This window comes from Salmo trutta, chromosome 16 (assembly GCF_901001165.1).
Source record: "Salmo trutta chromosome 16, fSalTru1.1, whole genome shotgun sequence".
Classification (NCBI taxonomy): Eukaryota; Metazoa; Chordata; class Actinopteri; order Salmoniformes; family Salmonidae; genus Salmo; species Salmo trutta.
Genome location: NC_042972.1, coordinates 52567409 through 52587696, shown reverse-complemented (window position 1 = coordinate 52587696; position 20288 = coordinate 52567409). Strand labels below are relative to the sequence as shown.

The following is a 20288-nucleotide window of genomic DNA, read 5'->3' as shown; positions in this document are numbered from 1 at the left end:
AGATCAATTACAAAAATAATCACTGTTAACTCTATTTCAAACCCACTTTGTAACTCAACAAAATATGAAAAAATCCAAGGGGGATAAATACTTACGATACCCACTGTAACTACTACTACTATTAACTCATATTATTTGTAGATCGATTGGTCAGTCACAATTTACCCATGATGCATCACAGTTTTGACGCTCTCGAACATGGCCTTTCCCTGCAGCGGGGTGACATCTCGCCTGGAAAACAGTGTCCTGGTCTGACACTGACTGTGGGAGAGGAACAGTTGTGCAAACAGACTGTAATGATAGGGGTGTCACAGCACCTGAAGGCCTCGGTGTAACAGAAGCATTGTGTGCAGTAGGTGGCGTAGGTTTGGGTGGTCGGTTTACTCCTTTCTCAAGTTAACAAGCTATATGACCCATTTTACAACAATGAAAGACTATATCAAATGGATAGTTTTGTTCCACCTTTTAAGATAAATCACATGTAAAATAGTTGTAATGCATTTCTAAAAAGATTGGATTGAAAAATATAATCATATTTTTTATTATTATATTAAAATCAGCAGAAATTTGATAACTCAAAACCTTCACATGAAAGGAAAGAAACTAGGCCTAGCCCAGTCCAGAGTTAGTGCTATCAGTACTGTGCAGTAACTAGGGCAATGCGTTCAGAACCTGCTATGACCTCTAGAGCAAACAGCCATGAACCTTGTGAGATCCTGCACTGCCTGCCTGCCCTGTCTCCCTTCCCTGCCTGCCTTGCTTGCCTGTCTGTCTGACACCCATCTGAAATGGAGGACAAGGGATCCAGGAAGTAGCGCTGCATTAGAGAACAGCCAGAATTTCCTCGTTCTCTCTCTCTTCTGGGCGTACATACCCAAATGAGAGAGCACAGCACAACACACAATCCTACTGTACAGAAACTGTTACTGTACAGCATGTGATTGTGTGGTTCAGTCTTAGAAAGATTTTGATCCTCAAAACCAGAAAAAGGTTCCTGGTTGCTGTGTACTGCCTAAGCTGGCACTGCCATGAGAGGGCTGCCTGGGAGTGGGCACTACCCCCGAAGCTTTCCCACATGAGGGCGGAGTGTGAGAGAGAGAGCAGAGAGCCAGCTCGAGCTGCCTTACAGAGACGTGTGTCCCCAGCGCAATGCTTTAGAAACAAGAAGCACTCTTTTGAACCGCTGCCAATAGAGGCTGGCCCAAGCTGTTGCAGCTGAAACTTTTACAAGCTCACTGCTCGCGAGCAGGAAGAGAGAGACACAGAGAAATATTTGTAAAGGGAATTTGCATGCGCAGCTCCTCTATTCTCCAATTCCTGTTTGCGCTCGTTCCTGAAATATTGGCAACCTTATTTCTTTGTTGATAATTGTTAGTGTTTATTAAAAGGGGAATTTATATAAGGAAACAGAAATATTTTTGGGGAGGAGTGTGCATGAAGGTTGAAATGCAAGGTACATTGAAGGACAGAAATAAATGAGAAAATAACAAAAGAGTAGATGACGTCACAGAGAGAGCTGCCCGGGATTATGCCTGAGAAAAGAAGATGATGATGACAGTTTTTGACTGCAGCACTTGTCTATGTGACATACGTGTCTATGTCTCTCTCTCTCTGGTGGACAGACGGAGGAGGAAGGGGGTGAAATACACTTTTTTGACACAGTGACACTGGATTATTTTGGTGACTTGAACTTATTTTGGCACAGAGTCCTGCGGAACTCTGTCATTCGGTTTATCTTACTACTGCCGTCTGTTCCCAGAAGTTGACCCTTTCCTCACCCTCTGTTTTGCTTTTCCACAGCACATCTTGTTGCTGGGGTATCATTCCTGCAAACCACATTTAACGTGCACATACAGAAACGCTCATCTGTAACGTTGACAAAAAAAGGACACTTTTTTTACTCACAGGTTGTTTTCTTTCTTTTCTTTTCTTTCATCTCATTGCGACCAGGCAATTTTACCATCTTATCTGAAAGCGTGAAAACGGTTCAAATCAAAACAAAAACACAGGCAGGTGCAGAACAGCTAAAGACGTCTGTAATGACTACTGAAAATGGGAACCGTGAGGCATGTACTACCTGGGACTGATGCCAACTGCTGACAAAAGGCTTCACTGCACGCTCTGAGAGAAGTCTTTAACTCGTTCTTTCTCCCCCCCCAAATGCATCAGAAATCTACGGGATTGAGTTGTTTTGATGTCATAAGTCTGGCAACACTTTTTGCCATAGGTACAAGAACCGATGTAAGTATTTCATTCTGGTACCTCTCTCTGCGCTTATTTGTGTTTTTCCCTGCTCTCTCTGCCTCAGTGTGTTACTGTGAGATTAATTTATGATGATAGACTGTCAGTATCTGGGTTTAAGGGCCATGTGGGGTGTCTTTGTTTTGTTGTTCCTTACAGCCATTCTTTTAGAGAGGATTTCAAAGTTTAAGATCTCAATTTCCGCTATGAAACTACTTGCGGTTCGAACCCAAAATAAGACTTTTCTTTTTCGAAAGTCATCTGTTCGAGCAGGCTGTTGTGACCTCATGCTTTCTCTCTCTCTCTCTCTCTCTCTCTCCTTCTTTCTTCCTCTCTTCCTCTCCCTGTTTCTGCCTCTTGGCAGCTGGGCCAAAGTGGGCAGGGAGAGAGGAGGGCACGGCCGAGACTGCTCTCAAGCCCCAGCCCTTGTTCGAGTGGGGTTGCTCGCCAGCACGCTGCTCAGCCTTTCCCTCATCTTGCAGACGAAAGAGAGGGACGTGGAAACGCGCTCTCCTCTCCTTTCTTCCCCGCCCTTTTTTCACCACCACCATGGCCTGTTCACTTCGGGTCATCTCTGCGGAGATCCCTGCTCTGTCCTTTACAAAATCTACTTCCAGGTATTTCCATTTTTGATACTGCTTCTATGCCAGGGCCCTGTGACTTTTCGTTTTTGATCTACCTCTCCTTTACTCGTATCTTTTATATTTTATCCTTTGCACTTTTCCTATTTTTCACCATCATCTTCCTCCTGTACACGTGTCTGCCTCGCCCCCGCCGCAATGTTGAAATCTTCGCCATTACTGTATGGTAGAAATGAAGCTGATTTTCGTATGAAGAAGTAGAGAGAATTACTTCGACCATGAGCATATTGTACATTTTGTAAACCCATTGAAGGTTGATATAGTGATAGCTATTCACTTCAGGGTACAGTAGAGCATAAGACAGCGCCCAGGACAAGATGCATTATTTTGGACAGCGTTGTTTGTGTAGAAAGGTTTAAATACAACAGACACCAAAGAGAAATAAATAGGCCTCTTAGTGGTCTCATGGTTGCGTCTGGCCTTTGAAGTAGCTTTTTGCTTATTTTCTTTTTTTTTATGTGAACAATAACATTTAATGCATCGTTATAAGGCAAAGAGAGCTTAATCACACTACTATGCCATAAATCCTATCCCCAAAGCCATAAAAAGAAACAAAACGGCACCCGGGCTACCTCTCGAAAGGTTTCAATGGGAAATATTTTGAGACAAAATGACTTCTGCATATTTACACTACGTTTAATCTTTCGCGCAGGATTCAATTCCATAAGGTTTTAAACATAGTGAACAGTCTCCTACATTGTCCGTAGTGGAGGAAACACTGGCATATACAATAGGTATGACCAAAAGATGAGGACTCCCAGAAAAAAAAGAGGAGCTCTAGTGAACATAATGAACTCAAGAAGTTTTCTCATTTTTAAAATCCTCTGACTCTAGTTTTAGCAGCCACAATATGAATATATAAAATGTTGTTTGTTTGATTGATTATATACCAGCATTCAAAGTCTCTTGCAATGTGTCCGTAACATATTTACAGTATCTCCGCACACAAAACACTTATATGCTGATGTTTTGGGTGATTTGATTTCTTTTCAACTTGGAGACCTCGATCTCGCCTCAGAGGTTTTTGCGTGAATTATTATGACAGTTCAAGTCATAATACAGTCACATAATCTAAAAAGGTAACCAGTTAGAAAGCCCCGGAGGCTTTGTTTCACAATGGCTCTCGCTACGAATGTGTTAAAAGGTGAAACAGAGATGTCAAAACTAAATGACAACGTTAATTGAGCTTAAAAGAACTGTTGGAACAATTGCTATCTACTAATTTGGTAACTAACAGTCAAGTTACTGCTGTTTCCTCTAGACCTGTGCAGAAACCAGTATGAACCAGATCATTCTGATGCAAGCATTGTTCTATACATGAAGGAGCTTGTATTGTAGGGTCTCAATTTCAGATGGAGCACGTTTGAATGCTTCTTCAGCATTTCTGCACTAACAATTTAAGTTTAAGTTGTTATTGTTGGCATGTCGTTTTTTTTAGATCCTGCAGAATTATCGCATTAACGGGTACGACTTCAAATAAAATAAAAGCCAAGTGTGGATTTATGTTGAAGTGGCTCGTATTTATTTATAGTAGATCTACTTTCAGTAAAGGAGCGTCAAAAATCTTGACATTTTGTCAGTACATGTTGGCCTACTACAATGCACAGCATTCAATTGCTCAAGTAGCCAAGGCCTACTGTACCTACAAAATGTTTCTCTAGTTTTTGTATATTACCTACAGTCTATCTGCTTAGTCTGCGAGTGCGTTTGTGTATGTGTGCGTGTGAAAGAGAGCATGGCATACAGAAAGTCAAAGCTACAGTAATAGAGAAAAATAGAAAATGGGTGGGGGGGGGGGAAGGCGGGGAAGAGACAGAAAATGAGCTGATTTCCTCCTCCCCCGTTCGTTCTGTTTTCCTCAGATAAACTTGTCATGTTACTTGATGATATGTTTTTTTGGAAGCCAGGCCATTCATATCCCCTGCTATTTGTGTGTCTCCCCCCCCCCCGGTTACACGGACGTGCTGGTTACCAGGAACAAAGTCTGTTTGCCTTTATCAGGAACTATAAGCATACTCAAACAATCCAATTTGATAACACTCGAAGGCCACTGAGAAGGAAAAAAAAGTAACAATATTGAATGTTTCGTTTAACTCTTTGACGTATGCGACTTCTACAAAATAGAGGGAAAGAGTTTTAGATTTCGGTGGAACATATTTTATTGTTCTTTTGAAATAGTAGACAATGTAACATGATTCTGAAGAAATAAGTAATTGGTGTTGCACTAACAGCTTGTTAACTTGAATTGCGAAGAAGACCGTAATTGTCAAATTTGGTATCAATATGGATAAGTGATATGGGCCTGTATAAAAATACAATTATTTGTTTTCTTTGTAACTATGGGGATGAATATTGAACAAAGTGAAACACGCCGCTATTAAATATTAAACAGTCATCTAGGCCTGTCTAATGGTTGAGTGCAGTTAGGTGCTGCATGTTATCACAAACAGAGGGATGGCTATGCTACGCTGAGGCCTCCAGAGACCACATGATGGAGTCAAACAAGGTCAACGCCAGACATACTTCCTGTTTGGGGGCCCGCTATTTTTGCAACCAGGGCGTTCTCCTCCGGTCGAGCCGATTTGACATTATGAATCGTTTCTCTCTCAGTCAATATAGGGAACAGAAGTAGGCTACTGTAATACAGAAAAGTTGACTTGCTTTAGCCCATATGTTAAACATATAGTATGCTTATATCTATAGTGGAGGACTTTACAACTCTCCTACACTAGGCTCAATAGGAAATTGAACTTTGAGAAGAAAAAAAACATGTAGCGCCTGAGTCTGGTATTAGCAGAAAAGGTAGTCTGGAGGGTTGGAACATGAACACGAGGAAGACGGTGAACTTGGACTACTTGGCTAGGTGAAGAAGGAGCACACCTGGCCCAGCGTATAGTACAGAACACTATGGTAATCTTTTTTCATTGTACATACATAGTTAATGGCATATATGTTATATTATATTGTTTATATATTATAGTTAAGATTGGAAGCGAATGCTGATTGACGCCCAACAGTACATTAACTTAACAATGCGGACTGATTTTTATGAAAGCGGGTTTGTCCCGATCAACTCTGGGTTAACTATTTGTCTACTGGGGATTTGATCAACTGATCTCTGCTAAATCTATTTTGAATAGATGTGAAAAGCAAATGTTTTATCACCAGTGATTTCTGGCTTGAAAGCATTGTTCATAATTGATTGGATATGTATTGACACAGATACTAAATAGCGTATTGTTCTAAATAAAATGAAATATTAAAAGGGTCAGTTGCTTGCAAATGGGCGAGCTCAACCTGATAATAGCCACTTCCTTTTCAAGAATTACCATACTGAAGTGGCAGGTGATCAAAACGTTTCTAATTGTGAACGGGGAAAAAAAAGATCTGAAGATCAATGGAAATTCCTGGCAAACGCAGAGAGAGGAAAAATATACAGTACATGTCACATCTAGTGAGATGATCATCTTCATTAGATGGAGTAGCAGAACAAACACTCTTAAGTATTTTACTGCATTAGCATTTGACCTCTATCTGGACATTTCTCCGAATTGAAAACTCGAGTACTGTATCTAGCTGTTGTTGCGATGGTGTAAGTCCGGTCCAATTGTAAGCAATGCCATAGTAGCTACTGTACTGTCACATACAGACTCCCACAAACTCCCATGGCAGACTCCCATTGCTTCGGTGCCAATATTCCCCTCCCCCCTCAGTGGCGAGCATTGCCATGCTCCCTCCACTACATCACCCGCTTTTTGGTTCATTGAGATTCAGCTTGGCACACAGACAATGCCCATTTCATGGCACCGGATATTGAAGAGAGGAGCATACAAGATTCTTCCCCAGTCTCTACCCTCTCGGTCGTGCCCGGTGTTTCGCCATGGACCACCACTCATGAGAGATATTTTTCATATTGCGCTCGTGGCAAAATATGAATCGCGAGCAATTCGTTATCCAACTATTACACAGTATGGAACATGCTAACCAAGTTTATTTTTCGTGACGGCTGTTTTACTCGTCTCACAAAGATGAGAAGAGCAACTTTCTATAAGGCGACGGTACAGACAGAGCACTCTGATGATGTCTTTCTCAGGGAAAGTGTGCAGCAGGTGTGACAGGAACACAGCTCCTCTCGTTTACCACGGCAGCCATTTTCTTTTGTGCAGTATAGTCAGCGAGGGAGCAGTCTGGGATTTGAACACTTGATAATAAGAATACAGGTTTTAGCTGACTTGAACATTGAGTTTTTGTGAGTATTGTCTGTCTTTTTTTTTATGTGCTTGTTTTGGTAGGCTATATATTATGTGTACAAATATGTATTTTACTATATATCTACCAAGCCTGCAGATCTGTGTTTATATAATTAGGACTCATACTGGGATACAGTTAATACACTAATCCAAATACACTCAATCATTGTACATAATTTGGATTCTCAGTCACTTCCCATCCCCTGTTGTCATGCATCGAATCTTCAGGCATGACAAAAAATCTCTCACAGACCTATGAGGCCCATCATTATCATGAAGCACTGTTGAGTGGCTAGTCACTGCCTACAAGCATTTCAAGCAGGATGATGGGTTTCATATAGAAAAAATGGTGTGCGAAAGGTTCTATAGCTTCTTGGTACTAAAACGATACAAGCGATTATTGCAACATTATTTCAGATCAAGCGTTACTAATGTGTTAAGCTATTTTACCATGAAATGTTTTGAAATTGGCAACCATCTTATTTTAGGTTAGCGTGCTGTTTTGTTTGTTATTCATAAACAACCAGATAATCAGTCATGAAGAAATTTGGTGTTACTCCAACAAAATCCAACTGCAAATGCATATCAAAATGCATTTCTTATTTGACCTTATTAAGACGTCTAAATAATTGTACACAGTCTGGATATTACCTAAATGGTAACACGTTCTATGACGCTTCATTTGCATAATGCATTATACAGCATGATATGTACTCATAATGCACTATGATAGAGTAATAATGCATTATAAGCATAGCTGTAGACACAGATAAAGGCTCATATAAACTCATCATTCCTTATATCAGTACTCCTAATGCATCACAGGTGTAATCTTAATGAAGTATAATGCACAGCAACGTAGTGCTTCAGAATTGCTGGTCCCAGCGGGAATCAAACCCACAACCTTAGCGTTGCTAGCGCCATGCTCTACCAGCTGAGTAACAGAGAGAATCACGATTTAATAACAAAGAAGAGCAGAAATATCTAGCGGAGTAACTTCTTACTTAGGACCAGCAATGGGCAACAGCTCTCTGTCCATTTTCATTTGTGAGATGTTATTTTCATCATCCGTGGTCATGGCAGAACGCCCATCTCTCCACAAAAGAGGACAGCTTCTCCACCCTCTCTGCAACTTCTAGGGGCCTAAACCCTTAAAAGCTTTTACTGCGGTGGGCTAAATATGGGTCAAACAGTGTTTCTTGGTAGTCTTAAATGAATCTACTTTGAAATAAAAGTATACACCTCACACACATGGTTATGGGCTTAAAAAAAGAAGACATCTGTACCATGTCAGTTATAGAGTTGAAATGTATTACATTTTGGAGTTTGCATCCCAATATTACACTTTATATATATATATATATATCCCAGAAGACTGAAGCAAAACTGTTTGACATAGAAACACCGGATTATTGGCAGTTAAAAAAAAAAATGGTTATTCAATTTGAAATTCTGAAAAATATGAATAACATTCCACCCATGAGGCCACTAGGTCATTTGACTGCAGGAAAGGGCTACGGATGTCTGGCGCTGCCAGATGCAGCTCGGCAACTGGAGCTGTACGGGCAATCGTGGTCCGGTCCAGTCCAACAGTCTCAAAGGCGGGCCTCATAGAGTTTCCATTTTTGAAGCCTTGAAGAGCCAACATGTACCTGGCAATGATGCTTCTTGTGTTTTTCACTGAGTGAAGAGGCACATTTATATGTGGTTAAATAAACATTCAGGAATAACAGACAATCAATCCACTGACACAAGTTTTAATGAATGTGTATTTGTTATCAATGATGTTGTGCTATTCATTCAAATCTCACTTATTTGTCACTCGTAATCTAATTGAGCGTCTTTGAGTGTGGCTTCCTACCAATCTGTTTGTGTACTGTATGTGAGTGTTTCGGAGCAGATCTCTTCTGTTTCACTGGGCCTCTCTTGGGAGTTGAATCCATCGAAGAGTCAGAAAGGGCAGAGGTGTCATGAACATCTGAATCATCAGCTGAGTGATCTGAACTATCCACTTTGGACTGCTTCACATCTGCAGATTCAAAATGGATCCTTTAATGGGGTCAAGCCAGAGAAATACGCTAACACAATATCCTGTACACATATCCAAGATGCATGTTTTCAAATGTGCTTTCAAGTATGTACTTTGTCTTATTTTCATTTCTACTTCTCATAAATTTTCCTAACCTAAGTGGCTTCAAGTGATTCTTCATTTTTCACACTGGTGACCTCTCGGATGAAGTACTCCTTCTTGAACAGTTCCCCTTGGAGTAAGACTTTGTAATCTTTCAGGATTTTTATAGTCTCATCTCGTATGGCACCTTTTTCTCTCTCTCAGTCCAGAAGCTGCTTGAGCTGTTTCACCTCGTGAACAGCAGTTGGTGCAGCAACTCTGGTTTTTAACACCAACACTGGAGTTTACACCACTGAGTGTTAATTTCTGAGTCAATTGAAGTCCTGAATCAACACTAGAAATGTTACACTGAAAAGTCAACACTGGCCAATTTGCTGTGCACTTTAGAATTGTATAGCAACAACTTATGCTGTATAATATCTGTCTGCCTTAGGTGTTTCATCACTTTACCTGAAACAATCAAAGATTACTTCATAGTGGCTTATAAGTATGCTATAACACACCATAACAAAGATTATGATGCAGTAATATGCTCATTGACAAAAACGTTTGAAATGCATCACACTGATGGTCATTATAATGCTATATGGTCCTTGAGGAAAAAGTGACTGGCAATGATTATACTCATAATGCATCAGGAGTATTGGTATATGCAATTATGTGTTTGTAGGAGTCTTTATGTGTGTCTATAACTATGTTCATACTGCATTATTACTCTGTCCTTGTGCATTATGTGTAGATGTATAATGCTGTGTATGGACCTCATAGAAAGTGTTCCTGAATTAATCTCTCTCTTTCTCAAAAAGCTGAATCTTAACGTCAAGATCAAAGTAACTCAAACTAACAAGCTTTATAACACCTTCAGAAATCAAGTTAGGATTCAGCTCTAAGCCTTCAACCGTTGCCATGAACTTATTTTTTTGTCGATAGAAATCAGTGTCCCTCTCAGTCTGTCTCGTCTGTGTACAGCGGCCAGTCAAGGGAGGCTGATGCCATTCGGAGTCTAATTAATTCAACATCTCAATTAAGGCCTCCACTCCCTCCCTGCCCCACTGCCTTCTCATTCGGCCCCACTGAGCAGGCCCTGACACTCCTACAAACAGCCTCGCGGCCTGCCAAAACATTTCAATCACTGTCTGCCTTAATTAGGCCAAAGAGGAATTCAGAATGTTAATGAACTGCCCTGGTGCCTTTCAGTGGCTATGGTTTACATGCTAATTTATGCAAAGCGGCGGGGCCTCTGCATGGTTTGACCATCGTCTCCCATAACACTGCCTGAGCCGGCCCAACCCACCCAGCCAAAGCATTGCCCTGGGGGGCATGGGCTGCACTGCCCAGCTGGTACTTCAAACTCTAGTTGGCACAGTTAACACTGAGTTCTTTTTCAAAGAACTGAATGGCTTTCACACTGATAAAAAACAACATTGTATTAGGGAGGGACTGAGTCTAGGTACAAAAATAGTTCACTACCAAGTACCATGTCAGCATAAAAACGATGGAATATTATCGGTTTTCATTCACCTTCATCTCTTTAAAATTATGGAAGCTGGAAAGTAGTAAAAGTCATTTATCTTATCCACTCAGATGGGCATAACAGTGCCACCTTTTATCCGGACAAAACAAACAGAAAATCCATCTGAGATCCAATACGATGGATTAAAAGAAGCAGTGAGAGAGTTTCACAGGTTTCTGCCCCACAGATGTTGTCACTTAAGAGTGCCAAGCAACTCCCTAAAATGGCCGAATCGCTGCCATTTTGTTTTCATCCTTTCCCCTTCCTTCCTTCCTTTGCATTTCTTGCAGGCTATCCACACAGCTCTGTGCAGGCTAGGGGGAGGCAACCGGGGGAAGCCATGTTTAAATAAGCTACCAATTAAACAGCAAGCTTCCGTGGGGTTGTAGGGCTGGAAAGAGCCAAGTTACTAGAAAAAATGGGCACTAATTCCTGGCGCGGCGCTCCTTTATTACATGCCAACCTCTCTGGATGCCAGTGAGTTACGCTTTAGGCTTGCAGAAATTAGCACACTTTCCTTAGCGCCTGCATCGTTTCGTCTTTATTTCGTTAATCTTTTGGCAAAAGCTACCTTATGCGATTCCGTTGCGATCACATGGCATGCCTTCTGTCCGTATAACTGTTATGGTGACACGGACACACCTGTCGATGCCATAATGCGAACTGATGATTCCTCGGGATGTTGTGAACTGACGCAGTTCCAGTAGCACAGTTCATACGAAGCAAAGCAGTTGAGCTTTCACAGCTTCGTTCTGTAGTGGCGAATTTGAACCAGGCCCAGGATTAAACAGCAGAGTCAGAACCAGAGAGGAAATTGCTCCTTGGAGGTAATTCCCTATAAAATTGTTACCAGACTACCTCCTCTTCAGTCCATTGCGAGGGATGTCATTTGAATAAACTGGATATGTGCAGGGTTTCTTTTAATGCCTGATTTAATTCAAGTTGGCTTCATGTACTGTCCTGTAGTGTGTTTGAGTGTGTGTGTGTGTGCGCGTCTATGTGTTTTGAGCTTTTGTATGAGTGCAAATGTGCAAGGGTGTGCGTATGTGTTTATGTACAGTAATGATCAACCACTAACCATACAAACGCTCTCTTTCTCTCTTTATCTTTCTCTTTCTCCCACAGTTCCCTAGTAGAACTCCTAAACCTCATCTCTGGGTCGACGCCAGACTAAGCACCTGTCCTTGAGGCTGAGGTAGTAGATTGAATAGTTGTGGGGTATATGTCCTCCCTCTGAGATAACTATACAATCTACTGTCTTTCCTAAGGAGACAGACTGATCGTCAACAACCCTGAAGATTGACTGTTCTCCCCTGACCGTCCCACCCATCTTCCCAGCCTGGACACCTGCCTGCAGCCTGTCTCTGCTCTGTGGGGAAGTTACACCATTAGCATATCACCTCCATTTACACCCATTCACAGACTGTTGCAGGACAAAATGAGAACGGGTAACATTTCCTTTGTTAGACCACCCAATGCTTTATTTGTTGTGTTTGAGTAAAAGTGTACTTTAGGGCGATTGTGTTTGTGTTGTCGCCTCTCGCTGTATCTCTTTGAGTGTGTTTGAATGACATTCCCCCTTCATCCATCAGTCTTTCAGGTGAATGTGTCCTGGCGAGGTGAGGTAGTAGGTTGTATAGTTTGTGGGAGGGATTTAATCCTATTCAGGTGATAACTATACAGTCTATTGCCTTCCTTGAGAGGCACAATGACCGGCTGCAGCAACGAGGAAGTCCACAGAAAGCTGCTCTCTGAATTCCTCAATGCATTGGATGCAATCTCACTATGATAAAGCAACAGCTGGAGCACAAATGTGTTTATAGCCTCGCCAGCGCCACTTGGTGGCCAAGGAGCAGCAGGACTCCAGAGACCTTGTAGGTTCACGATTCAGAGCTCCTCAAGAATGAAAGGATATGAAATGCACTCAACAGAGAATGCATCAGTGTTACAAAATCTAAACAATAAGGGTTGGTTCTCCAGAACCAAATCAAGCCCTAAATAAATGCTTTTAGGCTTTTGATATGTTTAAGGGTAACATTATTCAAGGTTTTATTAATTAACAAAGGTTAAATATAGTTATTAAAGTAGCATCTAGTCTTTTAATCTGACTTTTTAGGGCATTAAATACATCTGATTACACCTCATTTCAATTCTGAAGATAGTTTTTTTGTCAGTAACAATACATGCTATAGGGCTATAAGCTTTATTTTGTGGTCAGTAACCACACATGATATAGGTTTATACATTTACTGCCAGTCAATTCAAAAGTTGCTGAGAGGGTATTAGGGTTGTTCCACAAAAAGAGTGCCTTTTTGCGTCTCTTTGATATTTTAAGTAGAAATTGTGCACCAATATTGAATTTTAAAAGCCTATTATACTAAATGAAGTGCCCTTTAATATAGACCACATGGAGAATTCAACAAATTAGATATGTTATGTGAATAAAGGCTTGTTAAAGTGCCCCTTTGTCAGCCCCGTGTCACAAGATGTCAACCCCCTTATATCTAGTTGGAAAGCTCTAGTTATAAAGCCCGATTTCATCATGGGGGACAACTACATCTAAATTTACCACACCGATGACATGAACAGTTACAGTATGACCTAGGTTGAATTTCAACAAAACTGAAAGTATGTAGCTACATCTCTTTAACGAAAAGAGAAACAACTGCCAGGAAGGTCAGTTGAGTTCTGATACAGAGTACCAGGCCATGTTATCATTATGGCAGGAACACAATGTGTTTGTTCATCTATTGCAATATACCATATCGCAATAATAAAATACATATCCCACTGCCATCTAGTGTGCTTACACAAGACCAGGGGAATAATGCCGGAGATAGCGATGTGCTGCATGCCAATACACATTAATCAAGACACAATATTGTCATTACAACATTTGTATAATACATACAATGTAATAGTATGTATTTTACAAACCATTTTGAAATAAAAATGTAACTTTAGATTGGATTTCTTAATCTCTGAAAATGTATGATGATATCGAAGAATGTCAGAGCTATATGTATACTGTAGGTCTACACACTTAACATTAAACACAACCTTACAGTAAGGGGGGAAAGTATTTGATCCCCTGCTGATTTTGTACGTTTGCCCACTGACAAAGAAATTATCAGTCTATAATTTTAATGGTAGGTTTATTTGAACAGTGAGAGACAGAATAACAACAACAAAAAATCCAGAAAAACGCATGTCAAAAATGTTATAAATTGATTTGCATTTTAATGAGGGAAATAAGTATTTGACCCCCTCTCAATCAGAAAGATTTCTGTCTCCCAGGTGTCTTTTATACAGGTAACGAGCTGAGATTAGGAGCACACTCTTAAAGGGAGTGCTCCTAATCTCAGTTTGTTACCTGAATAAAAGACACCTGTCCACAGAAGCAATCAATCAATCAGATGCCAAACTCTCCACCATGGCCAAGACCAAAGAGCTCTCCAAGGATGTCAGGGACAAGATTGTAGACCTACACAAGGCTGGAATGGGCAACAAGACCATCGCCAAGCAACTTGGTGAGAAGGTGACAACAGTTGGTGCGATTATTCGCAAATGGAAGAAACACAAAAGAACTGTCAATCTCCCTCGGCCTGGGGCTCCATGCAAGATCTCACCTCGTGGAGTTGCAATGATCAAGACCTGACTGCCCTTAACCAACACAAAAATATCCTGTGGCGTTCTGCATTAGCATCGAACTGCCCCCGCGATATGCAACTTTTTAGGGAAGTTAGAAACCAATACACACAGGCAGTTAGAAACGCCAAGGCTAGCTTTTTCAAACAGAAATTTGCTTCGTGCAACTCCAACTCTAAAAAGTTCTGGGACATTGTAAAGTCCATGGAGAATAAGAACACCTCCTCCCAACTGCCCACTGCACTGAGGATAGGAAACTCTGTCACCACCGATAAGCCCACTATAATTGAGAATTTCAATAAGCATTTTTCTACGGCTGGCCATGCTTTCCACCTAACTACCCCTACTGCATTCAACAGCACTGCACCCCCCACAGCTACTCGCCCAAGCCTCCCCCATTTCTCCTTCTCCCAAATCCATTCAGCTGATGTTCTGAAAGAGCTGCAAAATCTGGACCCCTACAAATCAGCTGGGCTTGACAATCTGGACCCTTTCTTTCTAAAATTATCTGCCGAAATTATTGCAACCCCTATTACTAGCCTGTTCAACCTCTCTTTCGTGTCGTCTGAGATTCCCATAGATTGGAAAGCAGCTGCTGTCATCCCCCTCTTCAAAGGAGGTGACACTCTTGACCCAAGTTGCTACAGACCTATATCCATCCTACCCTGCCTTTCTAAGGTCTTCGAAAGCCAAGTCAACAAACAGATTACCGACTATTTTGAATCCCACCGCACCCTCTCCGCTATGCAATCTGGTTTCAGAGCTGGTCATGGGTGCACCTCAGCCACGCTCAAGGTCCTAAACGACATCGTAACCGCCATCGATAAGAAACATTACTGTGCTGCCGTATTCATTGACCTGGCCAAAGCTTTTGACTCTGTTAATCACCACATCCTCATCGGCAGACTTAGTAGCCTTGGTTTCTCAAACGATTGCGTCGCCTGGTTCACCAACTACTTCTCTGACAGAGTTCAGTGTGTCAAATCGGAGGGCCTACTGTCTGGACCTCTGGCAGTCTCTATGGGGGTACCACAGGGTTCAATTCTTGGGCCAACTCTTTTCTCTGTATACATAAATGATGTCGCTCTTGCTGCTGGTGAATCTCTGATCCACCTCTACGCAGACGACACCATTCTGTATACTTCTGGCCCTTCTTTGGACACTGTGTTAACAACCCTCCAGACGAGCTTCAATGCCATTCAACTCTCCTTCCGTGGTCTCCAACTGCTCCTAAACACAAGTAAAACTAAATGTATGCTCTTCAACCGATCGCTGCCTCCACCTGCCCGCCCATCCAGCATCACTTCTCTGGACGGTTCTAACTTAGAATTTGTGGACAACTACAAATACCTAGGTGTCTGGTTAGACTGTAAACTCTCCTTCCAGACTCACATCAATCATCTCCAATCCAAAGTGAAATCTAGAATTGGCTTCCTATTTCGCAACAAAGCATCCTTCACTCATGCTGCCAAACATACCCTCGTAAAACTGACCATCCTACCAATCCTCGACTTCGGCGATGTCATTTACAAAATAGCCTCCAATACCCTACTCAACAAGCTGGATGCAGTCTATCACAGTGCCATCCGTTTTGTCACCAAAGCCCCATATACAACCCACCACTGCGACCTGTATGCTCTCGTTGGCTGGCCTTCACTTCATCATCGTCGCCAAACACATTGGCTCCAGGTCATCTACAAGACCCTGCTAGGTAAAGTCCCCCCTTATCTCCGCTCACTGGTCACCATAGCAGCACCCACCTGTAGCACGCGCTCCAGCAGGTATATCTCTCTGGTCACCCCTAAAGCCAACTCCTCCTTTGGTCGTCTCTCCTTCCAGTTCTCAGCTGCCAATGATTGGAACGAACTACAAAAATCTCTAAAACTGGAAACACTTATCTCCCTCACTAGCTTTAAGCACCAGCTGTCAGAGCAGCTCACAGATCTCTGCACCTGTACATAGCCCATCTTTAATTGAGCCCAAACTACTACCTTTTCCCCTACTGTATTTATTTATTTTGCTCCTTTGCACCATATTATTTATATTTATATTTTAACTTTAACTTTCTTCAAACTACAAATCTACCATTCCAGTGTTTTTTCTTGCCATACTTTATTTACTTTGCCACCATGGCATTTTTTTGCCTTTACCTCCATTATCTCACATCATTTGCTCACATTGTATATAGTCTTATTTTTTTCTACTGCATCATTGATTGTATGTTGTTTTACTCCATGTGTAACTCTGTGTTTTTGTATGTTGTCGAACTGCTTTGCTTTATCTTGGCCAGGTCGCAATTGTAAATGAGAACTTGTTCTCAACTTGCCTACCTGGTTAAATAAAGGTGAAATAAAAATAAATAAATAAAATCATGAGAACAGTGAGGAATCAGCCCAGAACTACACGGGAGGATCTTGTCAATGATCTCAAGGCAGCTGGGACCATAGTCACCAAGAAAACAATTGGTAACACACTACGCCTTGAAAGACTGAAATCCTGCAGCGCCCGCAAGGTCCCCCTGCTCAAGAAAGCACATATACATGCCCGTCTGAAGTTTGCCAATGAACATCTGAATGATTCAGAGGACAACTGGGTGAAAGTGTTGTGGTCAGAAGAGACCAAAATGGAGCTCTTTGGCATCAACTCAACTCACCGTGTTTGGAGGAGGAGGAATGCTGCCTATGACCCCAAGAACACCATCCCCACCTTCAAACATGGAGGTGGAAACATTATGCTTTGGGGGTGTTTTTCTGCTAAGGGCACAGGACAACTTTACCGCATCAAAGGACGATGGACGGGGCCATGTACCGTCAAATCTTGGGTGAGAACCTCCTTCCCTCAGCCAGGGCATTGAAAATGGGTCGTGGATGGGTATTCCAGCATGACAATGACCCAAAACACACAGCCAAGGCAACAAAGGAGTGGCTCAAGAAGAAGCACATTAAGGTCCTGGAGTGGCCTAGCCAGTCTCCAGACCTTAATCCCATAGAAAATCTGTGGAGGGAGCTGAAGGTTCGAGTTGCCAAACGTCAGCCTCGAAACCTTAATGACTTGGAGAAGATCTGCAAAGAGGAGTGGGACAAAATCCCTCCTGAGATGTGTGCAAACCTGGTGGCCAACTACAAGAAACATCCATTTTCTAAGTCATGTTTTGCAGAGGGGTCAAATACTTATTTCCCTCATTAAAATGCAAATAATTTTATAACATTTTTGACATGCATTTTTCAGGATTTTTTTGTTCTTATTCTGTCTCTCACTGTTCAATTAAACCTACCATTAAAATTATAGACTGATCATTTCTTTGTCAGTGGGCAAACGTACAAAATCAGCAGGGGATCAAATACTTTTTTCCCTCACTGTATGTGAAAAGTTCAAGTGTAAATGGTTGCGTTAAACATAACCATAAAAAAGTTTATTAGAGAAGGGTTTCTTTATTGGATAACTGTAAGATAGTACATCTTATCTCCAATACTGGGAAACCCCTGTATAAGTAAAGAAAGTAACAATTATAAGAAATAGACAAACTATTTGATACAATACATTTTGAGGAACTGGCATTTAGACCTAGGAAATGCAACATTGAAATGAAACTTACAAGCTTTTCATCCTCTCCTTCAGTTTCATTCAGAAGACATGCAATATCCTGTGATGTGCCAACACTGTTGAGCAATGCTAAAATAAAATACTGACCTATAACAGTTATACTGTACAACGGGTGGGTCTAATCCTGAATGGAGATTGGTTAAAACCGCATTCCAGCCGGTGTCTATTCCACAAGTTACCACCGGCTAAATCTATGACATTAAAATGCCTATCATTTTCTGCAATTCTACCCATTTTGCATTGGGAGTGTAACGGCCGTCATAGTGAATGGACCAAGGCACAGCGGGTTGAGTGCTCATTTTTTACTTTTATTGAACACTTAAACAAAAAAATGAATGACAGCTAGACAGCTTTGCAGGCTAACACACAGCAATGCAAAATCAACTTCCCACAAAATACAGGTGGAAAAAGGGCTACCTAAGTATGGCTCCCAATCAGTGACAACGATGTACAGCTGTCCCTGATTGAGAGCCATACCAGGCCAAAACAAAGAAATACAACATACAGATAGGGAACATAGAAATATAAAATATAGAACATACATCAAAACCCCAAACACACAAAACAAACACCCCCTGCCACGCCCTGACCAAACTACAAAAACAAATAACCCCTTTTACTGGTCAGGATGTGACAGTATCCCCCCCCAAAGGTGCAGACACCGAATGCACCTTAACCATAAGACACCAACAATAAACCACAACAACAAAAAAAACTAAAAGGAGGGAAGGGAGGGTGGCCAGGAGCTACACCCCCCCTTCCCAATCCTCCCCGAGGTGGCTCAGGAGCAGGACGCAGACCCCGCTCCACCACTGGCTCACCCCACTTTGGTGGCGCCTCTAGAGCAGGGTCCCTCGCCGCCGACCCCGGACGGGGGACCCTCGCAGCAGGCGACTCTGGCTGCGCCGGACAGGCGGGCGGCTCTGGCTGCGCCGCCGGACAGGCGGGCGGCTCTGGCTGCGCCGCCGGACAGGCGGGCGGCTCTGGCTGCGCCGCCGGACAGGCGGGCGGCTCTGGCTGCGCCGGACTGGCGGGCGGCTCTGGCTGCGCCGGACTGGCGGGACTAGCAGTAGGCCTGGCTCTGGGCACAGGCACAGGATTCACCAGGCTGGGGAGACATGCAGGAGGTCTGGCTCTGGGAGCAGGCACAGGACTCACCAGGCTGGGGAGACATGCAGGAGGCCTGGCTCTGGGAGCAGGCACAGGATAGACCGGGTCTTGAGGATGTACTGGAGGTCTGGAGCTCACAGCCTGCACAACCCGTCCTGGCTGGGTTGTAACACTAGCCCTGCACAGGCGGAGTGCTGGCACAGGGCGAACTGAGCTGTGCAGAGGACTGATGGCTGCCGTGTGTAGAGCAGGCGCAGGGTAGTCTGGGCCTAGGAGACACACTGGTGGCCAGATGTGCTGCGCAGGCATACTCCTTCCTGGCTGGATGCCCACTCTAGCGCTGCACTTGCGGGGGGCTGGGATGTAGCGCACCGGGCTATGAGCGCGCACTGCAGACACCGTGCGCTCTACCGCATAACACGGTGCCTGACCAGTACCACGCCGCTTCCGATAAGCACGGGGAGTTGGCTCAGGTCTATTGCCTGACTTAGCCAATCTCCCCGTGTGCCCTCCCCAAAAACATGTTTGGGGCTGCCTCTCAGCCTCCTCTTGCCGTGCCAGCCGATCCTCCCAGAAACGCCGTTCTGCCTTCGCTGCCTCTATCTCCTCCGGCGGGCGACGGTATTCTCCCGCTTGTCTCCAGGGTCCCTGTCCGTTCAGAATCTCTTCCCAAGTCCATGACTCTAGATAGCTCCTCTCCAGCTCCTTACCCCGCTGCTTGGTCCGTTGGTGGTGGGAAGTTCTGTAACGGCCGTCGTAGTGAATGGACCAAGGCGCAGCGGGTTGAGTGCTCATTTTTTACTTTTATTGAACACTTAAACAAGAAAACGAAAGACAGCTAGACAGCTTTGCAGGCTAACACACAGCAATGCAAAATCAACTTCCCACAAAAGACAGGTGGAAAAAGGGCTACCTAAGTATGGCTCCCAATCAGCGACAACGATGTACAGCTGTCCCTGATTGAGAGCCATACCAGGCCAAAACAAAGAAATACAACACATAGATAGGGAACATAGAAATATAAAATATAGAACATACATCAAACACCCAAACACACAAAACAAACACCCACTGCCACGTCCTGACCAAACTACAATAACAAATAACCCCTTTTACTGGTCAGGACGTGACAAGGAGGAGAGACATTTGTG

General features: G+C 42.9%; 2 long non-coding RNA genes across 3 annotated transcripts; one reads left to right on the top strand and one right to left on the bottom strand.

The window, feature by feature from the left end:
• Positions 1-1937: 1937 nt before the first annotated feature.
• On the bottom strand, positions 1938-2165 carry LOC115151019 (uncharacterized). The gene is made up of 2 exons (XR_003867192.1): positions 2078-2165; positions 1938-1968 (listed from the first exon to the last, which is right to left on the bottom strand). It is a non-coding gene; the product is annotated as an uncharacterized LOC115151019 (long non-coding RNA).
• LOC115151018 (uncharacterized) lies at positions 2152-13236 on the top strand. Of its 2 annotated transcripts, XR_003867191.1 has the most exons (4): positions 2152-2241; positions 2606-2858; positions 11902-11971; positions 12045-13236. It is a non-coding gene; the product is annotated as an uncharacterized LOC115151018 (long non-coding RNA). The 2 variants fall into 2 exon arrangements; XR_003867190.1 differs by lacking the exon at positions 2152-2241 and having other exon boundaries at positions 2472-2858.
• The last annotated feature ends 7052 nt before the right edge of the window (positions 13237-20288 follow it).